This window comes from Arachis hypogaea, chromosome 16 (assembly GCF_003086295.3).
Source record: "Arachis hypogaea cultivar Tifrunner chromosome 16, arahy.Tifrunner.gnm2.J5K5, whole genome shotgun sequence".
Lineage (NCBI taxonomy): Eukaryota > Viridiplantae > Streptophyta > Magnoliopsida > Fabales > Fabaceae > Arachis > Arachis hypogaea.
The window spans coordinates 91,923,776-91,945,179 of record NC_092051.1 but is presented as its reverse complement, the minus strand read 5'-3'; the positions used below and the strand labels follow the sequence as shown (position 1 = coordinate 91,945,179).

The 21,404-nt window shown below is 40.2% G+C and overlaps 1 non-coding gene across 1 annotated transcript; it reads right to left on the bottom strand.

Moving 5' to 3' along the window:
- Window positions 1-1,036: 1,036 nt before the first annotated feature.
- LOC112759972 (small nucleolar RNA R71) lies at window positions 1,037-1,140 on the bottom strand. Its single transcript, XR_003180432.1, has one exon. It is a non-coding gene; the product is annotated as a small nucleolar RNA R71 (small nucleolar RNA).
- Window positions 1,141-21,404: the final 20,264 nt, after the last annotated feature.

Sequence of the window (21,404 nt, the reverse complement as noted above, 5' to 3'; positions counted from 1 at the left end):
ATTCCGCTCAACTAGAACATACTTCTAATCCGAATTGCTCACTCAACCAATCCTTGTGGGATTCGACCTCACTCTATTGTGAGTTTTTACTTGACGATAACCGGTGCACTTGCCGGAAGGAATTTTGCCGATCGTGCAATTTCCTAAATCGTAGCATATCAAGTTTATGCACATCAAGTTTATGGCGCCGTTGCCGGGGATTGGTTTTCGATTGACAATTCTCAAATTGGAAGTTAACTAGATTGAGCATTTTTTTTTGCTTTGTTAATTCAGTTCAAGTTACTTGTTGAATTTTAATTTCTGCACTCTGTTACATGCTTTCTTTCTTTATGCCTTTAAATTCAAGCAACTAACTCACTGACTCACTAACTATTTGAATTAATTCCTCAACTGCTCTAACCATACTCTTCCATTAACCAAGAGTATTTCACTTGTTTGGTGCCTGTGCTGTGTTCTTGTATGACAGGTAGGAGAGGAGAGACATCAACTCCTCCATATACCGAACCAGAGAGGACCCTTCATAGACTTAGAAGGGAATCAAGAGGGAAGAGAGTACTGAGAGAAGAGGAATCTGAAGGAGAATCTGAGGACAATTTTGAGGAAGCTCTAGATCTCAACATGGATAGAGAAGTTCACAACCATGAGAGAGCTGATGGAAACAATGCCATTCCCGAGAGGAGGGTTCTTGGTTCATACATAAACCCAACCTTTGGGAATTGTGGTAGCAGCATTCAAAAACCACCCATTCAGGCCAACAATTTTGAACTCAAACCACAGCTAATATCACTTGTGGAGGATCATTGTTCATTTGGTGGGAGTGCTAATGAAGATCCAAACCAACATCTCACAAAATTCTTGAGAATTTGCGACACTGTGAAGTCCAATGGAGTCCAGGAAGATACCTATAAACTGCTCTTGTTCCCATTTTCACTTAGGGACAAGGCAGCTAAGTGGCTGGAATCATTCCCAAGGGGGAGCCTAACAAGAGGTGGAAAGCAAGTTTCTGGCACGTTTATACCCCCCACAAAAGGTCAATAGGCTTCGATCTAAGGTTCAGACTTTTAGACAACAAGATGGTGAAACTCTCTACGAGGCATGGGAGAGATTCAAGGATTTGACAAGGAAATGCCCACCAGACATGTTCCATGACTGGGTGCAATTGCATATTTTCTATGATGGACTTTCTTATGAATCAAGGAAGGCTGTAGACCATTCATCAGGAGGTTCATTGAACAGGAAAAAGACTGTGGAAGAAGCCATTGAAGTGATTGAGACAGTGGCTGAGAATGAGTACTACTATGCTTCAGAGAGACACAACACTAAGGGAGTCATGGAGCTGAACCATGTTGATACAATTTTAGCCCAAAACAAGGTGTTTGCCAAGCAACTAGCAGAGCTCACCAGGAAATTAGAAACAAAGCAAGTGGCTGCAACACACACACAAGATCAAGAGGAAGTAAGCACTGAAGGAGGTGATTGGGAAGAGGCCAACTATGTGGGAAACCAACAAAGGCAATCATATGATCCACATTCCAACACTTACAACCCAGGATGGAAAAACCACCCAAACTTTGGGTGGGGGAACCAACAAACCCAACCACAAAACCACAAACCTTACAACCAAAACCAACATAACAAGTCCACTTACCAAAACTCCAACCAAAGATCATACCAAGCCACACAAAACACTTACTCCCAACCATCATATCATGGCCAAAATAATCAACCTACCCAACCTAATCCGAACCAACAATTTCAAGATCAATTAAACAGGATAGAAGGAATGCTTGCAACCATGAGTCAAGACATAACCGAATTGAAAGCCTTTAAGGAAGAAGTAAATTCTAACTTGCAAAACCAAGGAGCTGCCATCCAGAAGCTAGAAAATCAAATTGTGTATTTGTCTAAGCAAACCCCTGGGCCAAGCGTTTCTCATGCTGCCAAGGCTATTGCAAGGGAAGAATGTAAGGCCATAACCCTCAGAAGTGGAAAGAATCTAAAGGAGATCTCAAAGGAAACCACAGAGGATGAAGCAAAGGAAAATGTGAGAGACAAGGAACAAGGACAATCTTTTACACCGTCTGCAACAAAAGAAAAAGAAAAAGAGGTCCTGAAGCCTTATACACCTAAAGCACCATATCCTCAACGTTTGAAGAAAAGTGAAAAGGATGGCCAATTCTCCAGGTTCTTGGAGATTTTCAAGAAGCTTCAAATCAACATTCCGTTTGCTGAGGCAATAGAGCAAATGCCACTCTATGCAAAATTCTTAAAGGAATTAATGACCAAGAAGAGAAGCTGGAGAAATGAGGAAACTGTGTTGTTGACTGAAGAATGCAGTGCCATCATTCAACACAAATTGCCTCAGAAATTGAAGGATCCAGGCAGTTTCCAAATCCCCTGCATCATAGGAGAAGTCATGGTGGAGAAGGCCTTGTGTGACTTAGGGGCCAGTATCAATTTGATGTCTCTAACAATGATGAGAAGAATGAAGATTGAGGAAGCCAAACCAACAAGAATGGCCCTCCAATTGGCAGATCGAACTTTTAAATTCCCTCATGGGATAGTTGAGGATTTGTTGGTGAAAGTGGGAGATTTTATATTTCCTGCTGATTTTGTGGTGTTAGATATGGAGGAAGAAGCCAAAGCTTCAATAATTCTGGGAAGACCCTTCCTGGCTACTGCTGGAGCCATCATAGATGTACAAAAGGGTGAACTCACTCTTAGACTACATGACGAGAAATTGGTGTTTGACGTATTCAAGGCAATGAGCTATCCATCAGAATCACTAAAGGAATGCATGAGGGTGGATGTAGTGGACATTGCAATACAAGAAACCTTTGAGGAAACAACAAAGGTAGTGGCAGAGGAGGAGTTCACCAAGGATATTGAAGTTAGTGACATCAACGCTGCTGAAACAACCATGCCAAGCATGCCAGAGAGAGTGAAAGAAGAGAAGGAAGCACTAAAACCTGAGCTCAAAGCATTGCCCCCTAATCTCAAGTATGCATACTTGGGTAGTGATGAGAGCCATCCTGTTATCATTAGCTCTGCCCTGAGCCAAGAACAGGAAGAAGAATTGATCAAGGTGCTACAAACTCATCAAGATGCCATTGGATGGACCCTAGCTGATTTGAAGGGGATAAGTTCATCCATATGCATGCATAAAATCTTATTAGAAGAGGATGCTAGACCCTCCATTCAAGCTCAGAGAAGATTGAATCCCGTCATGAAAGAAGTGGTACAAAAGGAGGTCATGAAGTTATGGCAGGCAGGGGTAATCTACCCCATTTCTGATAGCCCATGGGTTAGTCCCATCCATGTAGTTCCCAAGAAAGGTGGCATAACTGTGGTGCCAAATGAGAGGAACGAACTCATACCCACAAGAACTGTCACTGGGTGGAGGATGTGCATAGACTACAGGAAGCTCAATGAAGCCACTAGAAAAGATCATTTCCCACTCCCATTCATGGATCAGATGCTTGAAAGGCTTGCAGGACATGCTTACTATTGCTTTCTGGATGGATACTCAGGCTATAATCAGATAGTAGTTGATCCTAGAGATCAAGAGAAAACATCATTTGTTTGTCCATATGGAGTTTTTGCTTATAGACGCATGCCCTTTGGATTGTGCAATGCACCTGCCACTTTCCAAAGATGCATGCTGTCCATCTTTTCGGACATGATTGAAAAATTTATTGAGGTTTTCATGGATGATTTTTCTGTGTTTGGAGATTCTTTTCCTAGCTGCCTACACCACCTTGCCTTGGTGCTTAAGAGATGCCAAGAGACCAACCTAGTATTAAACTGGGAAAAGTGTCATTTCATGGTCACAGAAGGAATAGTCCTTGGCCACAAAATCTCTAATAGAGGCATTGAGGTGGACAGAGCTAAGGTGGAACTCATTGAAAAACTACCTCCACCAAGTAATGTCAAGGCAGTTAGGAGTTTTTTGGGACACGCTGGCTTTTACAGAAGGTTTATTAGAGACTTTTCTAAAATAGCCAAACCTTTGAGTAACTTGCTTGTCTCTGATACACCCTTTGTATTTGATAAAAATTGCATGCTAGCCTATGAACTTTTGAAGCAAAAACTTTCCTCTGCACCTATCATTGCCCCACCTGATTGGAACTTACCTTTTGAACTGATGTGTGATGCATCAGACCTCGCTATTGGGGCAGTGTTAGGACAAAGGAAAAACAATTTGGTACATGTGATTTATTATGCCAGTAAAGTCTTGAATGATAACCAAAGAAATTACACAACCACTGAAAAAGAACTCTTGGCAATAGTCTTTGCATTTGAAAAATTTAGATCCTATCTCATTGGATCTAAAGTCATTGTCTTCACTGATCATTCAGCTTTAAAATACTTACTTGCTAAACAAGAATCCAAACCAAGACTTATTAGATGGGTTCTTTTGTTGCAGGAATTTGACATTGAAATCAAAGACAAGAAGGGTGTAGAGAACAAGGTGGCAGACCATTTATCAAGGATACCATGTGAAGAAGGAAGCGCACAAAGCACACATATAAATGAGTGCTTTCCTGATGAACAACTCATGGTAATTCACAAAGCACCCTGGTTTGCAGACATAGCAAACTTCAAGGCCACTGGGAGTTTGCCGTTGGAATTTAACAGGCATCAAAGGAAGAAATTGGTAAATGATGCCAAATACTTCATCTGGGACGAACCATACTTGTTCAAAAAATGTTCGGATGGCATACTCAGAAGATGCATATCAGAGGAAGAAGGAAGGGAAGTCTTATGGGACTGCCATGGCTCCACTTATGGAGGACATTTTGCAAGAGAAAGAACAGCAGCTAAGGTGTTGTAGTGTGGTTTTTATTGGCCCACTATCTTCAAAGATGCAAAGGAACTAGTGAAGCACTGCCATGAATGTCAGAAAGCGGGGAACCTGCCAAGAAGAAATGAAATGCCACAACAATTCATTCTGGAACTTGAATTGTTTGATGTATGGAGGATAGATTTCATGGGACCCTTTCCCACCTCATACTCAAATAATTACATTCTTGTGGCAGTAGACTATGTCTCCAAATGGGTTGAAGCAATAGCAACTCCAACCAATGATAATAAGGTAGTCATGAACTTCCTCAGAAAACACATTTTTTGCCGTTTTGGGGTTCCAAGAGCAATTATCAGTGATGGAGGAAGCCACTTCTGCAACAAACCATTGGAGGCATTGCTTCTAAAATATGGAGTCAAACACAAGGTAGCCACACCATACCATCCACAGACAAGTGGGCAAGCCGAAATATCTAATAGAGAACTCAAAAGAATCCTGGAAAAGACTGTGGGAACCTCAAGGAAGGACTGGTCGATTAAGCTAGATGATGCTCTTTGGGCATATAGGACAGCTTTCAAAACACCAATTGGAATGTCTCCTTACCAACTAGTGTATGGAAAAGCTTGCCATTTGCCACTGGAGTTGGAGTACAAGGCATTCTGGGCCTTGAAAATCTTGAACTTGGACAGCAAAGCTGCTGGAGAAAGAAGGATGTTGCAAATTCAAGAGTTGGAAGAATTCAGAGCTGAAGCTTATGAGAATGCCAAAATTTACAAAGAAAGAGCAAAGAAGAAGCATGACAGCAACATAGCCCCAAGGAAATTTGAAGAAGGACAAAAAGTATTACTCTACAATTCTAGGCTGAAGCTATTTCCAGGGAAGCTAAAATCAAGGTGGTCTGGACCATTCCTTGTCACCAAGGTCTCCCAATATGGACAAGTAGAAATCATGGAAGAAAAGTCACAACGAACCTTCACTGTGAATGGTCAAAGACTCAAACATTACTTGGGAGATGTGGAGGAGAAGGACAAGGTTAAATATCACCTCAATTGAGGAAGACAACCGTCAAGCTAGTGACGTTAAAGAAGCGCTTGTTGGGAGGCAACCCAACCTGAGGTAATACCCCTTTGCTGTTTCTTTTATTTGTTTCAATAAAAAGGGTGAAGTAGTTTCTGTGCATTGAAAAGAATTAAGTTTGGTGTTTCACGCCAAACAATGAATTCGTGGATCAATAATTCAAAGGGGAATGTGTGACTCTAAGTTTGGTGTTCCACCATAAAGATCAACTGAACACAACAACCTTTGAATTATATGAAAGGAACAACCATTCTAAGCAATCACAGAAATGCTTAAAATCCTTAGCAGCAACTTCATTCCAAGGAGAACTCAAGGATTCAAAGAACAGAGAAGTAAGTAGGAGACTAAGTTTGGTGTTCACACACCAACTTAAGACTCAGACACTTACCCATACATAGTTGAGCTAACCACTCAAGTGCTTGAGAAGCAAGCAACTTCATCACTCTTTGCAGGAAAGGAAACAAGGATCTTAAAGCATGAAGCAACAACTAGGAGAAGAAGGAGAAATCAAATTGTTTCCTGGCAACAAAGAGAAAACAAGGAATTTCACAAGGTGGTGTTGTTCCTTGACAATTCTTTAAAAAGGGCAAACAAAAGCATGCTTGTTCTGGTTTAAACTGTAATTGTTGAATCTTTCTGGAATGTGAAGTTTCTAGTATGTTTGTCTGTTTATTGCTTTGAATAAAGTGAATGCCTAGATGTTTGGATATAACTTCACCTTCTTAAACAAATTCTTGCCATGCTTGTTCTGTTTCCAAAAATAAAAGAAAAGTTTGAACAAAAGTAACTTGGCTAATTAGTGACAAATCAAGTAGAATTAAGTGGTGGTATGCATGCTTGATTGTTTAGTCAGATCACTGGAAATAGAGTGTAGAATTATCATTTTTTGTGTAGAAATTGAAAACTGTCTATGGATCTTGATGAATAAATGTCTTTGGCCATGAAAAAGAAAGAAAAAGAAGAAGAAAAAGCCACTGAAAAAGGGCAACCAAAAAGCAAAAAAAAAAAAATTGAGAAAATAAGCTAGGCACCAATGGTTTGAACTTCTGAGACAAATGCCTGTGGTGTTTATGTATTAAGGATATGCTTGGATGAATAGGTTCTAAGGAGTGTTTCAACACTTGGTAACTTGGGTTAACTAACCCGGGATTATCAACCAAAAGTCCATTATCAAGAGCAACCTAAATACAAAACATTTAGTCACACAAAGAGGTGCTGGGCACCAATGTCTCAAGAAGAAATGTGAACTAAAATGCCTGTAGTGGATATGTGTAGTGCACTGATAAGAAAAAGAAAATGCCAAAGGCTTGTGCAACACATGACACTAAGCAAACAAGGAGCAAAGGGGCTCTAAGAAAAAGAAAAGAAAAACAAAGAAGAGAAAAGTGCCAAGGACATAAGAATAACAAGAGGCCATAGCAGTGTTTGATGGATGCAATGAAAAAGTGATAATCTTACCTGATAAGAATGAAAAAGTGATGCTGTAACTTTCTGCATAAAACCCTTCTGATGAACTTCAAATGCTTGCTAATATAGCCAATGTAATTGCTTTTTGTTTCATACTTTCTTCTCAAATAACTCAGGACTTGCTTAGGGACAAGCAAGTATTAAGTTTGGTGTTGTGATGCCAAGGCATCTTAGGCTAGTTTCACTAGCATTTTTTTGTTAGTTTTAGTTGTTTTATGCATTTTCTTGAGCTTAAAGTAACCAAGAATGGTTAAATGAATAACAAAGCAATGAACCATCCAAACAGTATGATTTTGATGCAAATTTCATGAGTTTTTAGTTATATTACTTGAATGCTATGAATGGAAGATTTCTCATGAAATTTTGCAAGACTTTGATGCAATTGTTTGGATGATTTCAGGGAAGAAGAGGCTAGGCAAGGAAGCAACAAAATCAATAAAGGAAGCTTGAATATCACATGTGGAGTTTAAGTTCCAGTTTAAGCCTAAACTGGAGCTTAAACGCCAGAATCATGAAGACTAAGAAATGCTGGAACTGGCGTTTAACCTCCAGTTTAACCTTAAACTGGAAGTTAAACGCCAGAATGAGAATTTCACCAAGGGAACATTTCCACGTTTAAGCTCCAGTTTAACCTTAAACTGGAGCTTAAACGTGTTCGACACAATTTCTCACCAGGAAGCATTTCCACGTTTAACCTCCAGTTTAACCTTAAACTGGAGGTTAAACGCCAGAAGTAAGAAAGGCACCAGGAGCATTCCACGTTTAAGCTCCAGTTTAACCTTAAACTGGAGCTTAAACGTGTTCGACTATTTCTCTCCTCCAGGGTTGCTTTCTCATTTCCACGTTTAAGCTTCAGTTTAACCTTAAACTGAAGCTTAAACGTGTTCGACTATTTCTCTCCTCCAGGGTTGCTTTCTCATTTCCACGTTTAAGCTTCAGTTTAACCTTAAACTGAAGCTTAAACATGTTCGACTATTTCTCTCCTCCAGGGTTGCTTTCTCATTTCCACGTTTAAGCTTCAGTTTAACCTTAAACTGAAGCTTAAACGTGTTCGACCCAATTGCTCCTCCAGGGTTGCTTTCTTCATTTCCACGTTTAAGCTTCAGTTTAACCTTAAACTGAAGCTTAAACGTGTTCGACATTTCACACTCCTGGGTTGCTTTCTTCCATTTCCACGTTTAAGTTTCAGTTTAACCTTAAACTGAAACTTAAACTTCAACTTAAACGCCACTTTTTGAAAGGGGTTTCTGGGCCAAATATATTGAAGTTTAAGTTAGCATTTGAGCACAAACATTAACTTAAACGTATTATGGTATGAAACCCAATTGAATATCATGGTTTATGGGATTGGGCCTGAAGGATTGATGAGTCTGGAGCTTCAATTTGTTGAGTCTTGTGTCATTACTTGTTTATCACTAAGTTTGCTCAATGAATGTTACAGAATTGGATCACAGCCTCATCAGGATTATGGACCATAATCCCAAAGCAAAAGGAAATCAGGGAAAGGCCTCAAAGCCCAAGAAACACAACAGAAGCTCAATTTAGAAAGTGTATAAATAGGATAGAATTTAAGTTAGTTAGAGGATTTTTACACACGGAGAACTTTGGATCATTTTCCTTTAGTTTTGTAATTGAATTCAGAGCTATGACTCACTAAACCCCTTTCATTGGGTTAGGGAGCTCTATTGTAATTCAATGAATCAATAATAGTTTTATCTTCTTCTTCAATCTTTTCTCTCGAATTTTGTTAGAAAGCTTCTCGATCTAATTCCATTGGGTAGTTGTCTTGGGAAAGAAACTACCCATAATTGGAATCCTTCGGAACCTTGGGAAAGGAATGGAGGATTCATGCTAGAGAAGCTTTCTCACAGTGAATTGGATTGGGGTTTGGATGGATATTGTGACATGTAATCCTACCAAATTTTGGTTCATGAAACTGTGTGGTATAATCAGTGATCGAGCATCATCTCTTCTTATGAACATTTAAACCAAGGGATTGGGAATTTGTTTGTTTTTAGAGAGAATTGGTGAGCCAAGGGATTGGGATCCAATCATATAAGATTGCCAAGCAAAATTCAATGAATGCATTGGTTGAGGAAGGGATAAAAGTTGTTTTGATTCGGAGATCTCAATATCTCCTAACACCCAATGAACTCCCCATTTCTGATTTACCACTTTCTCTTTACATTCTGCAATTAAATTCATGCAATCACCCCCATCCCTTTTAATTTCAGCAATTCAGCTTCTCGCTCTTTAATTCATGCAATTTTACATTCCACAATTCTCATCTAAATCTTGATTCCGCTCAACTAGAACATATTTCTAATCCGAATTGCTCACTCAACCAATCCTTGTGGGATTCGACCTCACTCTATTGTGAGTTTTTACTTGACGATAACCGGTGCACTTGCCGGAAGGAATTTTGCCGATCGTGCAATTTCCTAAATCGTAGCATATCAAGTTTATGCACATCACTTGGGATCATGGATTATGTTCTGACATTCGTCATCCCGGGAGGCTGAATATCTGTTTAAAGCTGCGCAGAAGCTTTACATGCCTAGTTTGAGACCCCGGAGGCTATTGGCATTCCAAGCACTGGTGGAGATTTTTGGACGAATTTAAACACAAGCCACCATAACAGGATACTCTTCCAATGTCCAACTTAAGGACTTTAACTAAAAGTGCTAGGTGGGAGACAACCCACCATGGTATGGTCGCTTCTTTTTTTCATATTATTTCTTGTTAATTGCTTTCATTTTTCCTTTTTCATTTTTATTTATTAAACCTGGAATCATGCATAAGCATCCATGATAGTCATTGCATTCTGCACTTTTCATGCATAAAAAAAAAAAGTGGTTGCACGACACGACCGCACGCCCCATGCGATCGCGTCATATCGCGAAAAACACCACCCATGCGACCACATGACCCACGCAGCCGCGTGATATATATATCGGCGTAAGGATCCAACGAACAGAAAGTTGGGCTGGAATCGTGCGGCCCTTGTGCGTTTCGCACAAATTGGCTCACGCGATCGCATGCCCCATGCGATCACGTCACTACCCAATACCAACCACACGCGACCGCGTGAGCGACGCGATCGCGTCGCATGGATTGCACATCGCCCCAAAAGGAGACAGAGATTTGCGCTGAAACGGCGCTGGAGTCGTGCGTTTAGCACAAATTCCAGCGACGCGATCGCGCACTCCACGCGATCGCGTCACTCACATTCTCGTCCCAACCACGCGACCGCGTTCCCCACGCGACCGCATGGATTCGAAAATATAACCCCCCAGCCCGCGAACCCTATCAGTCGCGCAGCCCTCCCCTTTCACCCCCAACCCTCTTCTCCTTCTCTCTTCTTCTTCTTCCCAGCCACCGCCGGCCAGCCGCCACACCACCACCCCAACGCCGCCGCCACCCCGTACGCCGCCGCCCTAACCCCCTCCCCTCCCTTCTTCTCCCTTCCTCCTCTCCCCTCCCCTCTCCGCCACTATCTCCGCGACCACCGCCCCCCACCGCCGGCAACCCAGCCTCCCACCCCTCCGCCACCCACCCGCAAGCCCCCCTCCCTTCCTCTATCACTAACCCGAATCCTCGCCGCCACTGCCCCCTCCGCTGCCACCACCGCGTCGCCGTGCACCACCACCGCGCCGGACGCTGCCGCAGCCACCTTCTTCCCTGTTCCACCCCTTCCGCTTACCAGGTTCCGTAACACGCAACCATTTTTTTATCTGTTCATAAATTTTCTGTATTTTTTTATTCCGTTTATGCTCATAATTAGGATAGTTAGACTTGCATGTTATAGTGGATTTCTAGGTTGTTAGGTAGCTTAAGCTGTGGTTAGTGGATCTAGGTCTGTTTACTTGCATTGTTCTTACTTCTGTTTTACCCTATGTGCAAATATGTTGCTGCTATAATCATGTTTCATATGCTACTTTCTTGTATGTTGCTACTGTTTACATTGAGTTTTTATGTTTATTTTATATCTATGTACATGCAGCTTGATTTTTTTAATTCATATGAACTGATTAAATTGCTGTTTATTTTTCGGGACAATCTAATTTTAGTCGGAATGCTGCCCAATTTTTTTAAAATTTGTTTTCATTCATGTTTTGGTTTCGCATTTCTAAAATCTGTTTCCCTCTGCTTTACCCAAATCACTACATGAATGCTATGGCAGACTTTCTCATCCTTTTTGATTTCCTGGTTCATAAACTGCTTGTTCAAATTATGAGTACTTCTATTCTTACCTGTGAATCCTTGTTATATGGAATTTTTCTATGCCACTTACCTTCCTAACTCACTGATTTTAATTTACTAATTTCTTTTTCCAATCCTAACCATACTAACCCTTTTGATCTCTTTTCTGATTATTTTCACTTTCCTCTAACTTTCTAACCATGGCATATTGCTTATTTTCTTTCCATTTAACATTCATTCAATCATATTTCACTTACTCATTTTCCTTATTTTATTTCTCCTTTGCCGCTTGGATTTCCTTTATTTAATTGCCTATTTGCTTTCCGATTTTATCCAATTCCTTGTTTTCTATTTTTCAAGATGTCTGCTTCACAGAGGAAAGGTAAAGGCAAGCGCAAGAGAGGAGATTCCTCCCAGTCCATCATTTCTCTAATGCACGATACATCATGGCGGGAGAAGAATTTCACACAGCAGGAGAAAGCTAACCAACTGCTTCCTACAAATGATCCTATAAAATTTGCAAACCGGTACTGTGAACTGAAGTACCCGGCTTTTGCAAACTCCAGAAATTTATTCCTGGAACGTACCTTGAAGATTCCAGAGGCCCTCCAGCAATACACTACTGAGCAAATCAAGCAAAGGGGCTGGTACTTTCTGGAGAGACAACTGATAGAGGTGAATGCATCTTGGGTCCGGGAATTCTATTGCAACTACTACCTTACTACCCTAGATGCAGTGAACCTGAGAGGAAAGCTAATTCTGGTCACTGAGGAGGCCATAGAGACCATTCTCCAGCTCCCCGCCAAGTCCGATCAGCCAGATGGTTTTGCACAGGCTGAGGAGGACATGGGCCAGATGTAGTTTGACTGGGATGCTGTGAAGGCAAGGATAGCTCTCGACCCTGCTATTCCTTGGGAGATGGGTCAGAACACCACTATGCCTAGAGGGATCAAGAGAGTGTACTTAAATGATGAGGCTCGGCTTTGGCATCAGATCTTGAGTAACTTTATGATGCCGAGTACTCACGAGACGGAGATCCCGGCTACCATGATCACCCTCCTTTGGTGTGTGCTGGAGGGTAAGGACATTTATCTGCCTCGTTTTATCCGGCATTATATGGCCAGGGCCCACGTCCGAGGCACCCTCCCCTTTCCTTACCTGGTTACACGGCTAGGCCGTCAGGCTGATGTGCCTTGGGAGGATGCCGATGAGAGACCACCAGCAGCGGACTGCAGGAAGATCATCCCGCACAGTAGGAACTTCCTTGCTTTGGGCTACAGACCACCACCTGTCACTGCTACAGATGAGACAGCCCCTCCGTCTGCTGGACCCTCTTCATCCACAGCTGCCCCAGCTGCCCCTGCTGCCACCACTACACCTTCACCCGCCTCTGAGCCGGTCTATCGCCTCGTGCACCGTCTATTCCGCCAGCTTGATCAGATGGAGCGCCGTAACAGGCGCCGGTATGAGAGATTAGAGCGCCGCAGCAGGTGACGCTATTCCCATCTGAAGCTGATGATCAGACAGGGCGCCGACATCCCCTCCGAGCCTGACACCCCTTTAGAGCCATCAGAGGATGAGCACGAGGAGGAGGATGAGCACGAGGAGGAGCCTTATTCCCAGGCGGAGATTCATCAGCAGGCAGCCACAGAGCAGGCTGCCCCGCATCAGGAGGTTATGCACCCAATAGAGGCTACAAATCCGGAGATTTCGCTCCAGTCCGTCCCACCTCCACAGCAGCCAGACCCTCAGCCCACCACCGCCACGGAGACCCCAGCTACCATCCCTACCGTTGATGACACTCCTTCACACCAGGCTTGATTGAGCATCGAGGACAATGTTTCATTTTAAGTGTGAGGAGGTCGCCATCTCTGGCGTTTATTTTGGTGAACTACTACATACTTTTTTCTTTTATTTTGGATATTTTTCTGTATTTTTCTCTTTTTCTTTTATTGTTATTTTCTGAGTACTTATACATTGCTACTTGTGTATTTTAGTCTATTTTCTGCATTTTGCATCTTTAGTTCATACTTCAGCCATTTAGTTTATTTTAGTTAATTAGTTTAGTTGGCAATTCTGATTTATTAGTGGATTAATTAGTATAGTTTACCCTTTTTAGCATAAGATAGTATAGTTTAAATAGAAAAATATAGAAAGGAAGTAAACTAGAAACTTTAACAGAATCAAAATAACCCACACCTTGTATATATAGCATTACATGTTAGTTGACAACATTTCATCAAGGAGGAACATTAAAACTTTAAAAGCTACCCTAAATAATTTTTTCAAGAGAATAATGGGAATTTTTAACTAAACCTGCATACAATATATGAATGATATATGATGCTTGAGTTAGAGAACACACAGCCTGTGAGTCTTGAGCTTAAATTATATGGTTGCATTCAAACCATAATTTCATTTCTGTGTGTCACATTTCTTTTTATTCTGATGTTCTTTACTTTGCTTTAATCTATATGTCCAATTATAGAATATAGAATAGATACATACCAAGAGAATGATTGAGGCCATCATTTGATTTTAGCTCACTCACCCCAAATTAGCCTACCTTTTACATTACCCTTGTTAGCCCCCTTGAGCCTTTCAAAACCCCTTTATTCTATTTAGCCAAATTACTAGCCTTAAGCAGAAAAACAAAATAAAATCCCAAGTGAATCCGTGGTTAGCTTAAGATAGAAAATTATAAATAGAGTTGAATGCAGGAAACCTTTTGGGAACATGGATAATAGAAACAAAAAGGTAGAAAAGTAAAAAGGAATAAAATAAAATTTGGGAAACATGCTCATGAGAAAATCTAAATGATTCAATTATCATGTGCATTAAAAAAAATATTTAATTTTCAGCATCCAAATAAAAGGGGATACAAAAAAAAAATTTCCCCAATGAAAACAATGCACATAGAATAAAAATAAAAAGTAAAACATGAGCATGTAACAATAAGTGGGAAATATGGGAAAATAGGTAAAGAGATTTTATTTTACTAAATATGTATGTTAGGTGAGATCTTAGTCTAATTAAGGATTCGCTTATTAGCTCACTTGACCATATACATAAATCCTTACCTTTACCTTGGCCCCATTACAACCTTAATTAAGACCTCATGACTTTTTGGTATGACTATATTCTATAATTGTTGATTGGTTAGATGAAAAAAAAAGCTGTAGAAATTAAGAATAAAAAGAAAAATAGAGTGAATAAACCCAATAAACACTGAGTGACTAGAGAGTTAAACACAAAATCCAGTGAGGGTTCAATAACTCATCAACATATATCCGTGCTTAAAATTTACTAATTGTTTTGCAAGTTTGTACAATGTTTTCTTTCCCACCTCATTTGCTAAGGTACTTTATTATTTAAGGGTTGGCTATATATATATATATATATATATATATATATATATATATATATATATATATATATATATATATATACACAACTCCTTGAGAATGTGAATTAACTTAGCTACATGTAAGCTTTATATATGAGTGGATGAATTAGAATTGCATGACTCATTAGGTAGATGCATTTAGCATAGGTTGCATTTCATAACATTCCATCACTTTAACCTTAATTATTTACCTTGGATTTAGCATGAGGACATGCTAGTGTTTAAGTGTGGGGAGGTTGATAAACCCATATTTCATGAGATCTTTTGTGCTTAATTAAAGTGATTTATTCAACTCTTTACCTACTTATTCACATTAATTGCATGGTTTTACTTTCCCTTCCTTATTATGTCATAATGAAAAACATGTTTTCTAAGCTTTAAAAATTAATTATTTTAATTACCTTTATTTCCATTCGATGCCGTGATTAGTGTGTTGAGTAGTTTTAGATTTTCTAAGGCAGAATGGCTTAAAGGATGAAAAAGGAAACATACTAAAATGGAAGGAGAAAGCAAAACGGAGCTTTAAAGAAACTGGTATCCACGCGATCGCATGGATGACGCGATCGCGTGCCAAGCACGAATCAGCAGCGACGCGGCCGCATGACTGACGCGACCGCGCGCCTTAAGCAGAACGCACATGACACGGTCGCATGACTAACGCGACCGCGTGGCAAGGAAAAGCTCCAATTGACGCGACCGCGTGACCCACGCGGATGCGTGACAGAGGCCACGCACCAGAAATTGCAGAAAATGCTCATAACGAGTTCTGAGGCCCTTTTTGGCCCAAACCCAAGTCCAGAAGGCATAGACCAGAGGTTATGAAGTGAGGGAATGCATCCATTCAGGGGTCTGGCATTTTTTCACCTTTCAATGAATTAGATTTAGTTGAGAGGGAGATCTCCTCCCTCTCGCTTTTAGGATTTAGGATTTCTTCTTGTTTTAAGAGTAACTCTGGATCCAGGTTTAATTTTATATTACTTCTCTTTATTTATTCCAACATTTGAATTGATTATTATTATTTATGAATTATTCCATGTTACAGATTTCTATTTGAATTAATGATAATTGAGGTATTTTCAGTTTATGATTGTTCTCTTTGACTTAAGTTACCATTGTTTCCCATCTAAGGATATTTTTACTATTATTCCAGTAACTTTACTTTTTCCCCTTTTGGTTCTGGTTAAGAATTTAGTAACTCAACAGTTATTAAACTCAATGCAATTGATAATTGTGATCTTGCTAATTGAGCTGAACTTAAATAATCCCAACCTTTTCTGAGGAAATAATTAGGATTCAAAGGTCAACTTAATTAGTCCCTTGACTTTCCCTTACCCCGGTAAAGGTCGACCAAGTGGAGTTTAGATTCAACTTTCATTATTGTTGAGAGAGATAACTAAGTTGGACCTCTAATTTCTCTACCTTGCTAAAAGTCACTTTACAGTTATTATTTATTCTTAATTGCCATTTAATTCACTCGTCATGCAGATTACTTGCTTCTCACCTTCTAAACACCGATTATAACCTTTATAGCCAATAATAAGAACATACTTCCTCGCAGTTCCTTGAGAAGACGACCCGAGGTTTGAATACTCGGTTAACAATTTTTAAAGGGGTTTGTTACTTGTGACACCCAACACGTTTGTACGAAGGGATTTTTGCCGGTTTAGAAACTATATCTACAACGCAACCGTTTCTATGAATTTCTTTACTGGTAGAAATCACAACGTCACTGGATCCAGTCGGGTCCTCTCACAATTGTGGCTTGAGTTAGAGCAGTCTTCAGCTTATCACATGCTTGTTTGTAATCTTCACTGAACTCGAACTCAATGTCCTTCTGCAGTAATCTGGATAAGGGAAGTGCCACCTTACTAAAGTCCTTAATAAATCTCCTGTAGAAACCTGCATGGCCAAGGAACGAACGGACTTCCCTCACAGAAGAGGGGTAAGGTAAACTAGAAATAACATTCACCTTTGCTGGGTCTACAGAAATGCCATTATTAGATACCACATGTCCCAATACAATCCCTTGCTTTACCATAAAGTGGTATTTTTCGAAATTCAATACAAGGTTTGTATTAATACATCTATCTAATACTCTAGATAATCAATCTAAGCAAAGGTTAAAAGAATCACTATAAATGCTAAAATCATCCATAAAAACTTCCATACAGTCCTCAATAAGATCAAAGAAATGACTCATCATGCACCTTTGGAAAGTAGCTGGTGCATTACACAAGCCAAAGGGCATTCTCTTATAAGAGTAAGTCCCAAAAGGACATGTAAGAGTAGTCTTTTCCTGATCCTCAGGAGCTATATGAATTTGGAAATAACCTGTGTAACCATCTAGAAAGCAATAATGTGATTTACCTGACAGGCGATCCAGCATTTGATCAATGAATGGAAGTGGATAGTGATCCTTACGGGTAGCTTGGTTGTGACACCTGTAATCAATGCAGACTCTCCAAGCATTCTGAACTCTAGTTGCTATGAGCTCTCCATGCTCATTCTTCACGGTAGTGACTCCGGACTTCTTGGGCACAACTTGTATTGGGCTTACCCATTCACTGTCTGAAATGGGATATATGATACCTGCTTCCAATAGTCTGGTCACTTCCTTTTTGACAACTTCCAAGATGGTGGGATTCAATCGTCTTTGTGGTTGACGGACAGGTCTTGCTCCATCTTCCAAAAATATTCTGTGCTCGCATACTTGAGGGTTGATTCCCACTATGTCTGCCAAACTCCACCCATTGCCTTCTTATGCTTCCTCAGTACATCAAGTAACTGCTCTTCTTGTTGAGAAGTCAGTTCCCTTGCAATAATAACCGGAAGCTTCTGCTCATCCTCAAGGTAAGCATATTTGAGATGTGGAGGGAGAGGTTTCAATTCTAACTTTTGATCATGGGCAGGCTTTGGATTATCTGGGGCTTGCGAAAATGGCGAAGTGTCCTCATTGTCAGTTAAGAGGGTCCCCACACTTGGACCTTGTCCAGTCTACCTCTCTTCAAACTCTTCTTTTTGAACTTCAGCCACACTCTCATCTATGACATCACACTGGAAGATAGAACAATCTTCTGGGGGGTTGTCAATGACTCCATTCAGATTGAAGATCACTATGCGGCCATCTATTTCAAAGGAGTATGTTCCTGAAAAAGCATCCAATTTGAATTTTGATGTCTTCAGGAATGGTCTTCCAAGTAGGATTGATGATGGCTTATCTAAATCATTATGGGGCATCTCCAAGATATAAAAATCAGTGGGAAATGTGAGCCCTTTAATGTTCACCAAAACATCTTCAGCAACTCCAGCCACTGTAATAATGCTTTTATCTGCTAACACAAAATGAGCTGCCGACCTTTTTAAGGGAGGGAGCCTTAAAACATCATATATAGACAAAGGCATTATACTAACACATGCTCCTAAATCACACATGCAATCATAAATTACTACACCACCAATAGTACAACTAATTATGCAAGGACCTGGATCACTACATTTTTCAGGTAATCCTCCCATTAAAGCAGATATAGAACTACCTAAAGAAATAGTTTCTAATTCATTAATTTTTTCTTTATGGATACATAAGTCTTTTACAAACTTTGCATATTTAGGTACCTGCTGAATAACATCAAAAAGGGGAACAGTTACCTCAACCTTTTTGAATATTTCTACCATTTTAGGATCAGGTTCCAGCTGCTTCCTGGGCTTCCTTGCAAGTTGTGGAAATGGAATGGGGGTAGTGTTTTCTGCGGTGCTTGTGCCCTTTGGTGCTTCTTCCTGTGGTTGAGCTATCTCTTCTTCAGCCATGTCCTGTATATCCTCTTCCTCTTCGACATCTTCGATTTCCACCACCTCTTCAGCTGAGGCGTATTCTGGTGAGCTTGGTTCCTCCTGATTCCTCTCCTGCAGTGTGGTTCCGGACCTCAGGGTGATGGCATTAATACCTCCCTTCGGATTGGGTAATGGTTGAGAGGGGATTCTAGTGGTGCTTGAAGGTTGGTTACTGGAATTTTGTGCTGAACCAAGTTATGTCAATAAAGCTTGTAGAGTAGAGGTGAAACCATTCAGATTGGCGTTAATATTGTTCACGATGGTATTTTCCATGGCCAGTTGTCTTTTCTCAAAAGCTTGTAATAAATCTTCATTAGAAGATACAAAAGAATAAGTAAATTAAGAGGTTTACTGCTGATTGTTCGGTGGTCCTTGGTTTTGCCTCAGGTGAGGTGCTCGGTAAGGTTGATTTTGCTGCCTGTTGTTGTTATTATTCCACCTCTGATTTCCCTGATTATCTCTGCCTCCCCTATTATTGTTGTCCCTCCAATTCTGGTTTGAATTGTCCTGCCATCCATGGTTATTATTTCCACTTTGATTGTACCCTTGGTTGGAGCAGTCATAGAAGTTGTGAGTGGATGCCACCATGTTGTCTTCTTGTTCGAGCTGCGGACATTCATCAGTGTAATGGCTGTAATCAGCACAAATTCCGCAAATTCTTTGTGGAACTAGTTGTTGGTTTTGCTGCGGTTGAGTTTGCTGAGCTTGTTGACTCAACTGCATTTGCTTCAGCAGGTTGGTCATCTCACAGATGCTTCGATTTAGAGCAGCAGTCTCTATGCCAGAAGATACTTCTACAACGGCTTTTGAACGACCTTGCTTCTGTCTGTGGTTCTGAGTAGATTCAGCTAAATCACTGATCAATTGCCAAGCTTCATCAATGGTCTTGTACTTCTTCATAGACCCATTACTAGCACTTTCCAATGTGGTCTTATCTTGGGGCCTCATACCTTGTGTGATATAGCTGAGTAGCACGATCTTGTTAATCATGTGGTGGCGGCATGCTTCCAGAAGATTATTGAAGCGCTCCCAATATTCAAAGAGAGTCTCATTGTCATCCTGAACAATTGTAGAGATATCCTTCCTCAGTTTATCAGTAACTTCAGATGGAAAGAATTTCTCCAGAAACTACTTTCTGAGTGTATCCCAGTTGGATACATTTGCTAGAGGTTGAGTGTAGTACCACTCTCTTGCTTTTCCCTCAAGAGAGAACGGAAAAGCTTTCAGCAGAATTGAAGTTTCATCAGTGCCATCACGCCTGACAGTAGAACAGGCTGCCTGGAAATCTCTCAAGTGCCTGATAGGCTCTTGAGCAGGTAGGCCATGAAACTTGGGCATCAAATTTAGCAGTGCGGTCTTTATTTCAAAATCGGTAGCTACCGCTGGATGATGCGCTTGAAACGGTTGCATTGTAAAATCAGGAGCTCCTTCCTCCTGAATGGTAACTCTTCTAGCTGCCATGTTTTCTACGCATAAAACAACCGAATCAGTAGAACGGGGGCTGGTTTCTTCCTCAAATTCACTTTCAGATCCTCCTTCAGAGTGGGCTAACCTACGCTGTTCTCGCCTTATTCGTGAAATTGTTCTTTCAATTTCAGGATCGAATATTAGCAAGCGCGGATCAGGAAGTGAACGCGTCATTTGACGGAAGAAACATGCAACTCATAGTAGCAAAATTAAATAAAATGCAAATAAATAAATTCTAATTAATAAAATTAGCACTCTATTGCAACTCCCCGGCAACGGCGCTAAAAATTGATGGGAAGCAGAAGCTGGTGAATTAAAAATTTATTAAAATGGTTACGTTGCGAGTATAGTTCTTAACTCACCGAAAATCTGCCTATCAATTTAGAAATATGTCACAGAGAATTTAAATTAAAATTACTGGGAGTTTTAAGTCCCAAGTCGTCTCCCAACGAGTTGCAGAAAAGTGTGCTGTTTTATTAATCAGATGTTCCAAGAAGTTGAGCTAAGTAAATTGGAATTTAAATTGAGGAATTTTAAATAATATAAATAAAAGCCTTGACTGGGAATTGATTAGTTAGAATCTCTATCATTGATGGAGTGATTTTTAAGATTGATTTATAATTAACGGTTACTCTGTTTGGTTATCCTTTACTAAGTAAGGGAAAGTCAAACAAGTTGGACTGCCAGATCTATTCACGAGTTACAACCCACTTAGTTCAAAGGGATTGGCGTTGGTGACAGGATAGTAATCCAACATTTAACCCAACTATACATTTCTCCTTCAATCCTTCCAACTCAAGAATTCCTTTTAATCAACTCCCTATCAAGTAATGAAACTACTCACGCATTGTAAATAAAGAATCCATGGCACATAAAAGGGAATTAAAAGAAGACATGATTATTGGAGTTGAAATTAAATTAAAGAGAAATAATCCTTGCATTAATAATCATAAAAGTATCTGAATGACAAAATTGAACATAACAAAGAACATGGAAGAATAAAACCAAGTTAAGAGAACAAACTAGAGTGATGAAGTCTTGATGAGGAAATAACTCTTCTCACTGTTCCAATGCTAAGATCAATTGAAAATTAAAATCCTAAAAACTAGAGAGAAAAACCTAAGAGAGTGGAAAACTAGATCTAAAACT